Here is a 16,285-nt window from a genome sequence, read left to right as displayed (position 1 = left end):
CGGGACCAAAGGAAAGGATATTAAAGGACCAGGATAAAGGCAAAAATGTGGAGGCAATCCTTCCCTCCCTCTCTCCCCCGTCCTTCCTTTCCTTATTTTCTTCTTTTCTTCCTTCAATTAGTAATTTAACATGTATGTATTGCATGCTTACTAAGTCTCAAACACTTGACTAGTATTGGGGAAATAATGATGAACCAGGAGAAAACTTGCCTTCACTGAGGTTATGGTCTAGTAAAAACCACAGTAATAACAACAAAAAGGAGGAGATGATAAAGAGTATTTAAAGACACAAAAAAACTTTGTGTGATAAAGAATATAAAGAAGTTCAGAAATACTCGTGTTCAAACCCATTCAGGAAGCATGGTAACTGAAAGGAAGGGGGTGTCCTTTCAGTAAGTATACTTGAACTATTTTATTTTTTACTATGCAAACATATTCCATTTTTCTGTTCAAAGAAAAAATAGTTTATTACAAATCCAACATTTTCTAATTTTTTTAAAATAGACAATAATTTAATAAAGTTAAGACTTCCTATGTTCTTCATTTGCAAAGGTATTTTAGATATTTAGATATTTATCCTAGTACAGAAGTTTCCAAAATTTCTTGGCTTAAGAAGCTCTTTGTGTCTCAGTTACTTTTTCACAGTATCCACAGGCTAAAAGAACTCTAACCTTTCTGTTTATAAGACAGTTAGGTCGAAGAAACCTAAAAGCATTTATGTCCTAACAACTGGAAAAAATAAGACACATCAATTGAAAAAACATCTATTTTATTCTTAAACAACCAGAATTACCTCCTAATGGGATATGTGTGTCTGTGGGGCCCTGCAGTTTCTCCAGTCCGGGAATCAGACGGTGCACCGATGTTCTCATTTCCTTGCCTGCATTAGATTAGGCATGGTACTTGCGTTTTATGAAAACCCCACTGCACAGAGACGAGATGTCATAGAAAGAAATGTAGTGCAATGTAACGCTGGAGCTGTGAACACGTTGACTAGTAATATGTGTAGTATCAGACAGATGTCGAGTATAGCTCTGTCGCTCTGAGGGGCCTTGGGGTACTCCAGAACAATTTGGCAACTGCAATTCCAGATTTTATTTCTGGCCTTCACAGAATTTGTGTAGTCCTGTGAAAAATCAGGACATGTTCATTGCTACTTAGTTAGTTAATATTGTTGTTGTTATTCCCATTAGTACTATTTGTATTGGACCTCAAAAGGACCTGCTAGAGTTTGCAGTAAGCTGCATTTATCCATTTCAGTGGCCCAACTCCAGGGAGGAGCTGTATTAACCCTGGAATGGAGTAGACTGAAAAAGAACTGACATCCCTGACAATTGGATTCTAGCTGCGAATTAAGCAAGTCATTTCACTTCACAGAGATCCAATTTCCCCAAATGAAAAACACATCTTGCTCTATTTATATACTAGAGGGAGTATCCAATAAGATCTTAGGCTTGAAAACACTTTAGAACACAGGAAACTCTCCACAGTATGATGTTTTAACACTACCATCATTGTCGGGGTTGCCACTACGAAAAGCTCTCATGGGCTAGGTCCTTTGTTCTGGAACTGTGCTGTAAATAACGATTTCGAGCTTTGGCCTAACTAGAGTAACTGGTGTGAAGCCAAGACGATTTCTGTCCTTCCCCAAACTGGGTGAACAGTCAGACTTTAGTCTCTCTGATAGTAGGAATCAGAAAACGGCTTTTTAGTTTCCCTGTGGAGATTTACATATCGTGTATTCCCTACAAACATAAAAACATGACTCTACTTGAAGTCTTTTCTATTTCTGTCTTCTGGATTTCCTTTCTGTGTTCTCTGGTTTCACAAATATAGAAGTATGAACTTGGCATGAACTAATGAATGCCATGTCCTTACAATGTGTCATACAATAATTTATCTTGTCTTTGGGATCTCACCCTGTGCTGTTAAAGCATAGCCGTAGGGCATGGTGCTTTATCTGTGGCCACTAATATGATGAAATTAATTGTATGAGTTAATATTGTTAAAGTCCTTAGAACATTATAGTAAGGTGCTTACTTGGTGGTATGGTGCTTAAGTGCTATACTTAAGTGTTTAATAGCAGAAACTTGAGTTAGATATATTTATTTACAGTCTCCCAACTAATGAAGAGCAAGTAGAATAAAAAGCACAGTGAGACCAGTTCAGCACTCGATGTTCAGATCACTATGGGGCCAGAACTCTTCCAGCACTGCTTATCTCTTAACACCCAGTGCAGTTTCATTTTTTTTACTTTTGCACATATTACATCCATTGGCCAATTATTATGTGCTCAACTGTTTGCTCCCCAACTAGGCCATGAGGTGCTGGTTGGTAGACACATTTTCTCCGTAATCTCTTCATCATCTAGGGTCTGGACATATAGTAGTTGTTTGATACATTTTCATTGACTAATGGACTGAGAAATGAAAAAACAGTAAATAAATGTAAACCCACTTAACCATAACATTGAGCGTATTATAGTTCTTAGATGTATAGATGCTAACCCACCGGGATGCTCCCTTATGTGTGTACTCGGCATAAAATCCTGATGGTTAAGTCACATTCTTACCAACATTTGAGCTAAGCTGGCACTGATAATTAGCTTCATTGACATAGCCTTCAAGCATCTCACAAAATTTGACTTTTAAATTATAAGACTGACAAAGACCTTGTTCTAGAAATAAATGGTTTGTGCTTCCAAAAAAAATTATAAGACTTTTTTTTAAATATGGGTGTCTGATGAGCTCCAGGCCTGCTGCAGACAACAGGTATTCTATTCACCCCCCCTCCTTATTTTGTCTATGAAATAGATTATTTTATTTTCTTGTATTGATTTTCATCTCACTTGATTTAAATTCCGTATGCTCTCTGCATTTAGCATTGTCTATTACTAAAACGTTCCTTGCAGATTGCTCAGTTTATGGTGCAGAATATTACTTTTTCATTGGTAATTGCACTGCAGATTATTTTATGAAAAAAAGATCCATTCTTTTCTTGAGGCATAAAACCAAGTTCCTGTCTGTGTTGCGGATGTTAAAACTCCCAAGACACTTAAGGAAGAAGAGTGGGAGTATTAACTCTACAAAAAATCCTTTGGCCAAATACCCATGAAAAGCCTCTCTCATCTTTGTACATGCGACTAAGACTCTTAACAATGATCTTTCTCAGAGAACTACTTTACCCAATTACAATAAAATATTGAGCATTGCTTTGGATATTATGCACTTTCCTTTCCAAGAGGAAATCCCAAAACATTTTATAAAATCTTACAAATTTATACTACCAGAAAGTAAAATTAATGATTTAAATAAATTATGAACATTTCAGGAACAATACTTTAGTTGATTCGTAAGCTATCCTAAACACTAAATTGCTAAAAATGAGTGAGTTTTTTTCCATCTAAAATCATGTAATATTTACAACTCTGGACTCCATTTTTATAGAAACCTAATATTTTAAAATAGCTTAGGGAAGACTCCTAAGAGCAGAACCAACGTTAGAGTGCAGTAACTTACTGATAAGTTTCCTCAAATCACACACTTTTGAAGTCAGAGCACCACGTGCCTGAAGAAGCATACATTCTAAAAAACAATTCATTTAAAAACATTTTAACTTGTTTCATTTAGTTATTTGTAATATTTTCATTTGTCTCCATTGTGCTTTGGAGTTATTTAATAATCTCCCCATTTCATATGCTAAACTCTTTTTCCTTTTGGATGTTGCAATTTCTCCTTAAAGCTCACAATTTTCCTCTCAAAATGCAAATCCTATTGACCTTTTGAAATGTGCAGACACTCTGACCGACTCATTACCTTGGGTGGCACAGGGTTGACAGACCACAGGAGCCTGGGCTACTGTGCCCAGAAGAATTGATGACGACAGCGCTCATTGCAACTGGGGGCTTTGAGTGCGCACCGGTTGTTAAGATAAACACGAAATGTTGGTGCCAAGAGAACAGGCTCAGCAGAGCTGTAGATGGATGTTATTATTTTTACGAAGAAGGCCTCTGGTGATAAAACAGGGTTGACCCTGTTAGTGGGAGCTTCATAAATCTTTCCTGGCTGAAGGTTCCTGGCTGAGCAGGTTGGAGGGTGGACAAAAGAATCAAAAGATCCAGGATGTACTGTGCATGTGAGGATTGCCTATGGGACTCTGCAATAATACAACAATAGCCAAGACGGCAAGGCTCAGCGTCAGTTCCTGCTTGGTTTCAACTGCTTCTAAGAACAGTTTTAATTTTAGAGTCTTCTTTTTCTTCTGAAGTAAAGAAAATTCTTAGTTATACCAGTTTTTATTGTCACTGATGGTCTTCCCTTCCTCTCCTAGTGAAGGATTTCCCATGATTCTGCACAGTCTTATAATAAATATTAGTTATTTTATGGCTATCATGTAAGTAGTATTTCTCAGTTATTTTATATTGAACCTGTTTGAGGACCTTTTCTGAATTCAAAAACAATCATTAAAAACCACAGGTTTTGCTTTTTATAGCAGTGGTCCTAGTTTGAGGACATAGTGTGCAATTTGTTGGAATTTTTATATCATCAATTATTACAAATGAAAGTAAGGATAAGCTGATTTTGGTACATTGTATTTATTTTTCAAACTGATCTATTTCAATATACATATTTACCTTTAATAAACAAACTGAATACACAAACAGTTCATTGGACATGGTCATTTTTTTTCTATCGAGTCTTTGAAATTACAAAGAGAAGAACTTAGTGCAAGTTCTATTTCTATTCTTGTTTACAAATAGTGTAAGGTTCATAATAGGATGGATTTTTAAATATCTATTGTTGGGCTAAACATGTTAAAGATAATCTTTTTTCCTGGCTGTTCTAAATTAGCCTGTGAGTATTTGTAGGAATCCAGTATCAATACTTTTCAAACATTTATTAAGGACCTACTAAACTGTCCAGCGCTATTAGGTGCTTCTGGCTTAAATAAAATGTGTGATATGATCCTCAATGGTTTTCTGAGGTTAGATCAAAGCCTAGTAATTTCTTATGCTTTGCCAAATAGATGATAAAAAAAGTTTTATATTATATGACCCATGATGATTTCAAGAATGGGATATTTAAAATTTGTTGAGTCTGATTGCTGAAAGTCATTTTCAAGCACTACCATGAAGATAGAACATGTGAGAAAAATGAACTGCCTTTAGTATGTTTCTCCTAAACACAAAACAAATCTCCTTTTCAATAAGGTTTACGGCTCTAAGCACACATTGTGAATGATTAAAGAGTCAAAACTATTTTTATTTGAAATAATTTGCCTCAGAAAACATTATTCCAAACAACATCTTGAATACCACAGCTAAACAGATTCACTAGGCATGTACTATTTAAAAACTACCCTCTACCTTCCATTAAGCTCTGTTTGAATAGCTTTTGCGTATCTGGGAGAAATGGTCCCGCATTTTAATAAACTTCGTGGTTACACCTTGCTCTCTGCTTTGGGGCCAGCAATAAAATGCACCATTTCCTTCTCTTTTTAGAAATAGAGCTTCATTCTAAATAGATATTTGGAAAAATATATGTATATCATTAAAGTAAAAAACTATGAAATATTTAAATCTGAATCTTTGCTGATTTTTCAAAAAGATTTTTAATTTGTTAAGCCATTAATCTCAGAAACTTATTCCTTATGTCTGTCCTAATCACATTGTAGGTGAAAATATATTTTAGCTGTAAGTGACATTCTAAAAATGTATAAAATATTCTCTAATACTTCTAAAGGCTCTGAATTTTCTAATATTCCCTTGAAAAGCCAGGCCCATTATATGTACTATTTTCCTCAAAATACCTGACATCATTTGGCAAATTGCGTAAATGTAAAATAAAAGATGTAATTAAGAAACATGCTTAAATAAAAGAGTAAATTTTCTTATTGGTCTTCATAATGTTCAGGGAGAGAATGAATGTTTAGGATCTTGTATGTTTAGGAAGTTTGTAATTTTTAAGTGTATTTAAAAATAATTATGTTTCTAAGTAAATTGCCTAGAATGAATGTGCTATATAAACAGATTTGCTGTTCATTTGATCAGGTACCAAAATTGCTATGAAAGTAGCATTTTATAATCTTCATCTTTACCAACTTAAGTATATTATTCAATTTTGTCTAGTATATTTATTTATCACCCAAATTAAATTTGCTAGCACAGGGAACTCATACGATGTTCTAGTCACAAAGCTTATGTGACTACATGGGGTGGTTAACCTGCTTACCTGTGTTCCATTCCATGGCTAGTTGAGGCTCTAACATCTACTATTACTTACTTTTTCTTTTAAAAGATGCTTTCCTTATTTTTTAAATTACAGTTTATATTAACTATTATTTCATATTAGTGTCAGATGTACTGAATAGTGATTAGATCATCATAGACTTCATAAAGTGTTCTCCCAGATATTTCCAATGCCTAGCTGATTCCATACATAGTTATTACAGTATTACTGAGTGTATTTCCTATGCTGTACTTTCCATTCCCATGACTATTTTGTAGCTGCCAATCTGTACCTCTCACTTCTTTTACTTTTTTTACCAACTCCCTCAGCTTGCCTCCCCACTGGCAAGGATCAGCCTGTTTTCTATATGTATGAGTCTGTTTTCTTTTTCATTTGTTTTGTTCTTTAGATTCTACATAGAAGTGAAATCACATGGTATTATTTGTCTTTCTCTGACTGACTTTTTCACTTAGCACGGTACCCTCTGGAGCCATCCATGCTGTCACGAATGATAAGATCTCCTTCCTTTTTATGATTGAGTAATATTCCTCTGTGTATATGTACCACAGTTTTTTTATCCACTTATTTATTTATGGGACTTCGGGTGCTTTCAAATTTTGGCTATTGTAAATAAAGCTCCAGTGAACACAGGGGCGCTTATATTTGTTCAAATTAGTGTTTTGGGTTTCTTTGGATACAGTCCCAGAAGTGGAATCACTTGGATGTAAGGCAGTTCCATTTTTTAACTTTTGGAGGAAACTCCATACTGCTTTCCACAGTGGTTGTGCCAGTCTGTATTCCCACCAACAGTACATGAGGGTTCTCCTTTCTCCACATCTTCACCAACACTTGTTTGTTGATCTATTGATGATGGCCATTCTGACAGGTGTGATGTAATATCTCATAATGGTTTAAATTTGCATTTCTATGGTGATTAGTGACATTGAACATCTTATCATATGTCTATTGGCCCTCTGTATGTCCTCTTTGGAGAAGTGTCTGTTCAGGTCCTTTGCCCACTTTTTAATTGGATTATTTTCTTTTGGTGTTGAGTTTTATAAGTTCTTTATAAATTTTGGATATTGACCCCTAATCAAATACATTTCTCATTCAGTGGGTTGTCTTTCCAATGCTTCTGTTTGGTTTCACTTTTATATTTTTTCATTTTAATATTTTTTATAATTCACTTTGAATCTCATTTTCCACCAACTTGGAGAACAAAATACAGCATTTTATTTAAAGTCTTTGCAAAAAATAATCCTCTCAACTATTATTTAAATATAATAAATTAAAGGCAATTTTGAAATAACTAATTCTATGTCCTTTCATCAATTCTTAACTTTTCATAACCTACTCAGGCTAAACGGGATTTGACTGGTCTTTCACAGAGGATGGGGGTGGTGGAGAAGGTGCCTGGTGGTTGTCAAGAAATCAGTGCAGCAAAGAAAGGCACCCTTGCCAATAGTTCTTTGTTTTTGTCTTACTTGCATTTTTTTTTTGTAAAGCAGAGGTAGAGTAAACAATTACTTAAAGAAAAATAATTTTGTCCATTTCTTCCCAATGAGTAAGAAATTTTTTTATATAAAGGACATATTGTAGTCAAAATAATCATTTTTTGAGATATAATATAAAGTGTTTTGGGGGGAAATCTAAGTGAGCATTACTAATTTTATTTGCCATGATAATGAAATTGCTATTACAGTATAGGATGTAATTGGTTCTTATAATTTAACTCTAGTTTCTTTAAATTAATTACATTACTTTTTAAAAACTACCCCATGTCATCAGTATCTATATTTAGCTTTTCCTTTTTTACAAATCTTAAGGTGTTTTTTTCTTATGTATTTATTTAGAATCATTCGGAAAAATTCAGGAGTCATTGAAATGTTTTGTTCTGTTCAGTAAAATCTCCATTTGTTCATATTTACTTGGTGTTGTCATTTTCTCCATCATTTTATTTCAATTCCTGAGAAAGTGCTTTTTATAAACCCAGGGTCACAGGTCTGAATTGCCCATAGGCCCCACCACTTTCTGCAAATGATTTTCTACCTCCTAAGTCCAAATTTTACCCCTACTATCTGGAGATTTTGTGTTGATATGCTTTGGGAGACCCCTGGGCTTGGGCGATGGAGCTTAGATACCGAAAAGCTCACTAACTGCACGTCTGCTCACAAACATTTAATAGCAACACCTCTGTGCGTGTGAAGGGCGGTTTGTGCTGTCTGATAGAGCAAAAATCCAATGCGTGGTACAGTGGAAAAGCAGTTGCATTGCAGTTATAATATTCTGAACGCAAAATTCAGGACTGCTGCTGACAAGCATTTTTTCACTCCACAGAAATTGTAAAAATGCTATAGAGTTGAGCTTCTACTTAATAAGGCTACCAATAAATAACTTTGTAACTATCCCAATAGTTTTAGCATATTTCAGACCATGGACCCCAGCACATGTCTATTTATGAAAGAGAGGTTAATACAGGAAAATAAAACATGCCTCACTGAGAAGGTAGCCTTATTTGTCAACAAAAAAAATTACTCCTTTTGGATTATAAGAGTAGTGAGGAGTAACGTGGTCCTGGTAATGATCAAGGGGGCACCGTGTGAAGAGTGTGAAGCCTACAATTTGTCATCTGCGTTTCCTTCCAAGGTTGCCATCAATCTCCATCAGGCCCCAGCTTCTCACTTACCCCCCACTAAAGTAGGAGAAATATCTCTGTTATGCTTTAAGAAGTGAGTTACAATGTGCATTTGTTAACACTGAGCAGGGTTCCCTGACCACCAGAGCACAAACCGCCCCAGAGACCTCAACTGAACATGGGAAAATTGATGAAGCCTGTTAAAAGCTCATGACCACAAATATAGGTAATTTGGGTTTCTTGGTTTTGTTTTTATCTTCTCAGCTGACATTGTTGACCATCACTTTTGTTTCTCTCTCTCTCTTTTATTCTTCTCTCATTTTCCCATACTTAAAAAATCTTTTTTATCAGCATCTTTTTTGTATCTTTCTGTACTCATATTAATTTATCTTAGATGACTATTTCATTTATTTCTTTGGACTTGCCAACGTTTAGAACTTCTTGTTTACTCCTCTACATATTTCATTGATGTATAAATCTACCTGAACAGAAACCATAGTATTGGTACTCAGTAACAATTTTGTGGTATTTTTCTCCAACTCTGGGACAACTTCTGGCTTAGTGGGTTTTTTTTCCTGTTTTTACTATTTTTCACAGATATCACCCTATCATTTTGCTTTTTTATAATTTTATTTTCAGAATCTGGTACAAAAGCAAGAGATGGGAAAGTGTCCATGCATTTTTCTAATATATGGAAGTGTTTAAATTTGTCATTATTTCTTCCCTACTGGTTGGAAAACTTCACTCACAAAAATATCTAGGGTTTGTGAGTGAAAAATTCACTCACAAAAATATCTTGGGGTGGTTTCTAATTCCAAATTTAATTTCTTTAGGATATATACCACTATACAGATTTTCTAATGATTCCTTCCTTTTTCATAGTGTTTTATTTGTAGAAACTTGTCTGATTTATCTAAAGTTTCAAATGTATTGGCTTAAAATTTTTCATATTACCACCTTGTTAACTTTTTCTTAGGATTATGGGATTTATAGTGATATTTTTATTTCCTATTAAGTTATAGATGACTTTCTTATATTTTTAATGTTTTTTATTTATTTTTCTCTTTATTTTTTAGAGAGAAGGAGAGGGAAGGATAAAGAACAGCAATTTATGGTTGCCTGCTCCCTACTGGGAAGTTGGCCTGCAACCCAGGCATGTGCCCTGACTAGGAATGGAACCAGCAACCCTTTGGTTCACAGGGTGGTGAACCAAATCCATTGAATCCACTGCACCACAAGAGCCAGGGCTACTTTCTTATATTTTTTCTTGATCAGTTTTGTTAGTGGTACATCATTTTTTTTCAATTCTAGAGAACTATCTTTTGCTTTCATTGAGTGTTTCTAATACACATTTGTTTCCTCTTTCTTTTATTTCTGCTCTTTTATTATTTCCTCCTTACTCCTTTCTTTGGGTTTAATTTTATTTTGAACTTTTTAATATGGGTATTGATACTATTGATTTTCAATCTTCTTCTTTGTTAACAGGTATGCTAGAATCACAAATTACCCTCAAAGCATAGCTTATATGATCTAGAATTGTGATTTATTTTTTCATTATTATTTAGTTCATTGTGACTTCTTCTTGGCCCATTTTGTTACTTATGAGTGTATTGACTAATTTCTAAACAGTCATACAAATTAAGTTTTTAAACTTTTAAACGAGTATATCAGTTTAGTTTTTATTATTAATTTCTAGCTTAATCCCACTTGTTCAGAGAACATACTCTCTACTATTTCAATCTTTTAAAAAATTATTAAACTTGATTATGGTCAAAAATTGCAATAAGATTACTTGAAAAAGTCAAATTCTGTATCACTGGATCCTAAAGAACACTATTAACAAAGTTTACATAATTTGTCCATCCTTAGTAAGTTTTCCTCTATTTGTCTTATCTGTTATTGACAAGTATGTCAAGTCTCCTTATCTCAGTATAAATTTATGTCTTTATCTTCTGGTTGTTCTTTTTTTTTTTTGCCTGAAAACTATGAAGCTATACAATTAAGACAGTTACAGTTTTTTCATGGATTGATCTTACCATTGCAGAATATTTTTATTGATAGAGATGCTTTGTGCCTTTCCAAGTCAAGGAAAATGTCTAATTCTTCTTCATGTTAAGCTTTGATATCTTTGGCACTGATTCAAGATCTGGGTGGTAACTCCCAGCACTTACGTCACTCTCCAAGTGTTCCCAAAGTCCTTTCCTCCTGACAGAGATTCCATTTCACTTTTCCAGACCTTTCCAACATTAGCGACTGTGGATGGAATCCCTGCAATAATATATCTTCTTTTAAGAACCATCACCTCTTAGATTTTCCTCCTATTTTGTTTTTCTTCTTTATGCCACTATTTCTATTTAAAGCAGTGGAAAGAGCCTGTTACAATCTAAACATAATTTTTCTTCAACCCATAGTCTTATAATGATGTGGCAAAATATATTAATATTGTAGCTGCTTCCATTTCTCTCTGACACCTGTGAACCTGCAGCTGTGAGGGTTTCTTATTCATTAGTCCATCATCATGGCCAACACATACTTAGTTCTCACGGACTTTCACCTTGACTAAAGCTTGACTGAAATTTCAACTGATAATCATCACTTTCATGTGTCACTAACTGGTGACTTTTCCAATAATTTTCTTTATATAATAATACAGACTTCAAAAAAGATAAACCATAAGGTTCAAACTATAAATTTTACTTGTGACTTAGGAGGACAGATAAAGAAAATTACATGCAAAATGTTTTATATTTTGATACTGAAGTCTTCAGCTAATCTTGGGAAGTGTTTGAATTAGTATGGAGCCAGAAGGAGAATTTTAGCCAACATTAGAGAGATTTGTAAAATTAATCTAATCTTACCCCGATTATGATATTCTCTTATGGAGTTGCTACTTAGTAGTAGGAAATGCTGTAACTCCTTATTCTATGATGTTAGGCGATCCTATCCTTATCCATCTCATGGTTTTCAGCATTCTCCTCTACCCTGATGGCATCACCTACATGCTGAAGGCTACTCATTGTCTCATTTCTGTTCCACCTCCTTGTCCAAATGTTAGGAGATTCATTCCAGGGACTCAAGTCATCATTACCTTTCTCATAGACCTTCAAACTGAAGATGTCCTGAACAGAATTTCTCTCTACTTAAAAAGCTCTAGTATCATAAAATGGGGTAAAGATAGCCTCTTCAACAAATGGTGTTGGGAGAACTGGACAGCTACATGCAAAAAAATGAAACTCGAGCACCAACTTACATCATACACCAAAATAAATTCAAGGTGGATAAAAGACTTAAATATAAGCCATGACACCATTAAAGTCCTAGAGGAGAACATTGGCAGGAAAATCTCAGATATTTCACGCAGCAACATTTTTACTGATATGTCCCCTAGAGCAAGGACTATAAAGGAAAGAATAAACAAATGGGATCTCATCAAAATAAAAAGCTTCTGCGCAGCTAAAGAAAACAGCATTAAAATAAAAAGACAACCAACTGTATGGGAAAACATATTTGCCAATGATACCTCAGACAAAGGTTTAATCTCCAAAATATACAAAGAACTCACACGACTTCACTCTAAGAAGACAACTAACCCAATTAAAAAATGGGGAAAGGACTTGAACAGACACTTCTGCAAGGAGGACATACAGAGGATCCAGAGACACATGAAAAGATGCTCAATATCACTAGCTATCAGAGAGATGCAAATTAAAACTACAATGAGATACCACTTTACACCGGTGAGAATGGCTATCATAAACAAAGCAATAAACAACAAATGTTGGAGAGGGTGTGGGGAAAAGGGGACTCTGGTCCACTGTTGGTGGGATTGCAGACTGGTACAACCATTATGGAAAACAGTATGGAATTTTCTCAGAAAACTAAAATTGGACTTGCCTTTTGACCCAGCAATTCCACTGCTGGGATTGTATCCTAAGAACCCTAAAACACCAATCCCAAAGAACCTATGCACCCCAATGTTCATAGCAGCACAATTTACAATAGCCAAGAGTTGGAAGCAACCTAGGTGCCCGTCAGTAAATGAGTGGATCAAAAAACTATGGTACATATACACAATGGAATTTTATGCTGCAGAAAGAAAGAAGGAGCTCCTACCTTTTGCAACAACATGGATGGAACTGGAAAGCATTATGCTGAGTGAAATAAGCCAGGTGTTGAAGGACAAATACCATATGATCTCACCTCTAACAGGAAGCTAAACAACAAAACAAACAAGCAAGCAAAATGTAACCAAGGACACTGAAATAGAGAACAGGCTGACAGTGACCAGGGGGGAGAGGGGAGGGAATTTCAGGGGAAATAAGGGAGGGATTTGGAGGAACCTATATAAAGGATACATGGACAACAACTGAGAAGGGTGGAAATGGGAGGGAGGGGGGAGGATGGGGGGTGGGAAAGGATGGGAGTAATAGACAGAAAACTGTACTTGAAAAATAATTAAATTAAAAAATTGGGAAAAAAAGAAAAGCTCTACTTTCTGCCACATGACTGCAGCCCCCGTACTTTAATCTGGAACACTGAACAATCCTTTCTTACATGCATGGGCAATTTACTATCACTTTTTAAATACTACTCAAGACTAATATTTCCATCTTATAAAAACTACTAACTTCAGCACTTCTATGTCTGTTTTATTTCAGGTTGACCCTCTCTTATCAGGCTATGGTGACTCTTTCTTATTTGGTCACCATGCTACCTCACCTTCTCTTGTCCACTTACCTCACCAAGCCAGTGTAATTTTCTTAACTAAACCTCTTTATGCAGTTGCTTTGTTTAAATTCATCCATAGACTCTCAGCTAACAAAATATATTTTAAAATCCTTGTCAACAACATGTTTTTCATAATCTGACTCCTTATAATCCCAGTACTATGACTAACATCTCATCACCACCCCTATTATATACCTTTTTGCACCCTTCTGTTGATATGCCTGTCTCCTTTATCAGAGAGGGGCAAGCCTATTCTAGCACAGGGGAGGCTCTCAGTATAGATGGAATTCAGAAATCCATAATGCAATGCAGGAGAAAAAAGGTCATTTTTATTTCAATGACTCTTACTAAATTATGTTTGCCAGTGTTAACCCAAACTACCATGGCTTTCTCATTTCCATCCCATTGTTGTCAATAAAGAAGGATGATAATCTCTCTCCAGTTTGAACCACCTACATTCAGTAAACATATTACGGTAATCCCAAATTGAAGCTATGGGATATATTGAAAAGAAGATTGTCTCAAGAGTTTGAAGAGTCAAGTTCTAGTCCTGGAGATTTAGGCAGATCACCTAATCTCTCAGTGACACATTCTCTTGTAGCCCTTATTTTGTTTGTCTTTTCAACTGCAGAAATCTATGGATTTAAACTGATTGTCACATCATCTGTGTTTATATCAGGTTGATTCTATTTTTCTGAACTCTGGCTTCTTACCTATTCTGGCCCTTCCTCATTTCACTGTTTATTTGTTTGTTTGTTTGTTTTTACCCCTTGTCACACCACAGATTGAAGTGAAGCAGCACAACTTGCTGCCGCTTCACTCAAAAGCAGTGTTTTCACTTGGCCCTTTCTTGACGGCTCAGTGGGTCCTTAGTGAGAGGCCCAACGAGTGCTTTTCAAAGGGGCTTCACTTTTTTTTAACTTGAAACTCTGTTTTCCCAAATTATAAAGAGCTTCTTGTTTTGGGAAGCCCCCCTTTTTTATCCTAATTAAATGTTTTTGATGTGTATCATTTCTGCAGAACAAACAATTATGTAAAACAGTGCATTCCTGCTTTGTCTGTACAGATTTTTATATTACTTCTAATGAAAACTATGCATGAGCAATTGCGTGTCTAACTTCTTCAGGCTCCGAGCTGTATCATTCTCAGGCGCAATGTTTATTAGCTCATTTGTATGACGTAACAGGATATAAAGTTACTGTGTGAGATTATGTTTCCAATACCTATCCCAGATGATGAAGAGCATGACAGATTAGTGTTCTAGGGCACAAATTTTAGGATAAAGCTGGTGACCTGGGATGTATATTTTTCAAAAACCAAATCATTACCTTGGAAATAAAAGAGAAGGTCTTGATTAAGTCAAAATAATTGCTTAAGATCTGATCTGATCTGAACAGTCTTTACTTTAATATAAATAACAGACTCTCTGGCTGGCCCTGGAGTGAGAACAGGAACAGGATCAGCGATGACAACACATGACATGGCCAGTGTCTGAGGTTCCCATCGTTATGTGTGGTGTCCTGTTCAGTTCAGCAAATTCCACAGGATTTTACACCCCATTGACTGTACGAGTGACAAGATCTGATGTCTGTCAGCAGACAGAAAAGTCACAGCCATGTTGCGTGCATGTGCTGGACTCACTCTTCTGGTTTTTGTAAAGAGTATTGGCTGGTTTGCTTCGGTGATCACTTTACAGTCTGATCCGCAGTAAGTTTGGAAAGGAAAAAACAGCAAAACCTTTCCCTTCTACTTACTGGTGTTTTCAGTGATACTTGAGAGAAATATTTGAGAGGAAGAGATACTTCCTCTTAGAGAAGGACCCTTGGAGATTACCAGATCTTCCCTTCTCATTGTATAAGCAAAGGAATTAAAGGCTGATAGAATTAAGTGACATGCTTAAGGTCATTTATCAAGCCAGGGAATGCATTAGGGACAGTTTCCCCCATTTCTAAGTTCATTTTCCAATTAAGACTAAAGCTATGCTATCTCTTTAAGTATGATTAAACTGGCATACAAACCAGATTTATTTTTCCTTACCTGAGAGTGGATGGTCACTGATCAAAGATGGAGCATTTTTTTTTTGGAAGTTACGTGTTTCTTTAACATACACTAGGTAAAGGTACAAGGCTTCATCCTTTCATATTTTGGGATTCTCTACAAATGAGAAAAGTGTTTGGTTGCAGGGTAGTTCAAAATTCAACATATGCCCAGCACAGATGTCCTTCTAAAAGTAAGCTAGGTATCAGCAATACTAAGGGTCATATAATTATTTATCCATCTGTAATGTTTTATTTACATTTCATAGAGATTCTCAAGTATCATGGCCGAGCAGCAGAATCAAATCTCTGTTGGGGAGATCAAGGAGTCTGCACTGGTTGAAGGTTCTGAGGTGATTCTGACTTGCATCAGGTTTAGAACTTACAGCCTTTGGGGAAGCAGGTCTCAGCTGTTTGTGGTTTTCCACTGTAGCATAAGCCTCTCTAACTCTCTGCACTACAACTGGAAATGTTTAGGTCATGTAACACCTTTCAATAAAGTTCGGAAAGCTTGCTTCACATTGACAAGTCCATATATTTAGGTAATAATGCTTTCCTGGTCTTTTCATAAGGTATTATTATCTCTATAATATGCAGCTAAACAGCCACCAGGAATGGGCAAGCCTATTTTAGGATTAAATCATACCTTGGAAATGTAG

General features: G+C 35.6%; 1 protein-coding gene and 1 non-coding gene across 4 annotated transcripts in view; one reads left to right on the top strand and one right to left on the bottom strand.

The window, feature by feature from the left end:
• Nucleotides 1-16,285, top strand: part of AGMO (alkylglycerol monooxygenase) — a 291,203-nt gene that overhangs the window by 42,257 nt on the left and 232,661 nt on the right. The window lies entirely within an intron of this gene.
• On the bottom strand, nt 14,359-14,494 carry LOC118993785 (small nucleolar RNA SNORA21). The gene has a single exon (XR_005067940.1). It is a non-coding gene; the product is annotated as a small nucleolar RNA SNORA21 (small nucleolar RNA).

This window comes from Sturnira hondurensis, unplaced genomic scaffold (assembly GCF_014824575.4).
Source record: "Sturnira hondurensis isolate 20B ecotype Veracruz unplaced genomic scaffold, ASM1482457v3 Scaffold0008897, whole genome shotgun sequence".
NCBI classification, from domain to species: Eukaryota; Metazoa; Chordata; class Mammalia; order Chiroptera; family Phyllostomidae; genus Sturnira; species Sturnira hondurensis.
The sequence above is the reverse complement of the archived record's forward strand: the minus strand, read 5'-3'. Positions and strand labels throughout refer to the sequence as shown.